Below are 1,294 nucleotides of genomic sequence, written 5' to 3'. Positions count from 1 at the left end.
GGTATAAAGGATCTCTATTATTATTATTATTATTATTTTTCTGTGCCCTCTTCTTTGTCATATGAGCAGGAGCAAGGATAAGAACATTATTGTAGAAGCAGATCCAGAACCTGAAAGGACTCTGAAGAGAAAATTAAGAGAAGCTAAAATACAACAATCCAGAGATAACCTTTCAGAAATTTTCGAACAGGAAGAGGAGATGGCAGCCGAAAATAATAATAATGTAAGGAAGATGCTTGGTGACTTTACTGCACCTAATTCCAATCTACATGGAAGAAGCATCTCCATTCCTGCCATTGGAGCAAACAACTTTGAGCTGAAACCTCAATTAGTTTCTCTGATGCAGCAGAACTGCAAGTTTCATGGACTTCCATCTGAAGATCCTTTTCAGTTCTTAACTGAATTCTTGCAGATATGTGATACTGTTAAGACTAATGGAGTAGATCCTGAAGTCTACAGGCTCATGCTTTTCCCTTTTGCTGTAAGAGACAGAGCTAGATTATGGTTGGATTCTCAACCCAAAGATAGCCTGAACTCTTGGGATAAGCTGGTCACGGCTTTCTTAGCCAATTACTTTCCTCCTCAAAAGCTGAGCAAGCTTAGAGCTGATGTTCAAACCTTCAGACAGAAAGAAGGTGAATCCCTCTATGAAGCTTGGGAAAGATACAAACAGTTGACCAAAAAGTGTCCTTCTGACATGCTTTCAAAATGGACCATCCTGGATATATTCTATGATGGTTTATCTGAGCTATCAAAGATGTCACTGGACACTTCTGCAGGTGGATCCATTCACCTAAAGAAAACGCCTGCAGAAGCTCAAGAACTCATTGACATGGTTGCTAATAACCAGTTCATGTACACTTCTGAAAGGAATCCTGTGAGTAATGGGACGCCTATGAAGAAGGGAGTTCTTGAAGTTGATACTCTGAATGCCATATTGGCTCAGAACAAAATATTGACTCAGCAAGTCAATATGATTTCTCAGAGTCTGAATGGAATGCAAGCTGCATCCAACAGTACTCAAGAGGCTTCTTCTGAAGAAGAAGCTTATGATCATGAGAACCCTGCAATGGCAGAGGTGAATTACTTAGGTGAACCTTATGGAAACACCTATAACTCATCATGGAGAAATCATCCAAATTTCTCATGGAAGGATCAAAAGTCTCAACAAGGCTTTAATAATGGTGGAAGAAACAGGTTTAACAATAATAAACCTTTTCCATCATCCACTCAGCAACAGACAGAGAACTCTGAACAAAATGCTAATAATTTAACAAACTTAGTCTCTGATCTA

General features: G+C 39.0%; 1 non-coding gene across 1 annotated transcript; it reads right to left on the bottom strand.

Moving 5' to 3' along the window:
• Positions 1–595: 595 nt before the first annotated feature.
• LOC148568109 (small nucleolar RNA R71) lies at positions 596–703 on the bottom strand. The gene has a single exon (XR_015881825.1). It is a non-coding gene; the product is annotated as a small nucleolar RNA R71 (small nucleolar RNA).
• Positions 704–1,294: the final 591 nt, after the last annotated feature.

Source organism: Arachis ipaensis, chromosome B4, assembly GCF_059453495.1.
Source record: "Arachis ipaensis isolate K30076 ecotype BB chromosome B4, ASM5945349v1, whole genome shotgun sequence".
NCBI lineage: Eukaryota > Viridiplantae > Streptophyta > Magnoliopsida > Fabales > Fabaceae > Arachis > Arachis ipaensis.
This window is presented reverse-complemented; position numbering and strand designations above follow the sequence as displayed.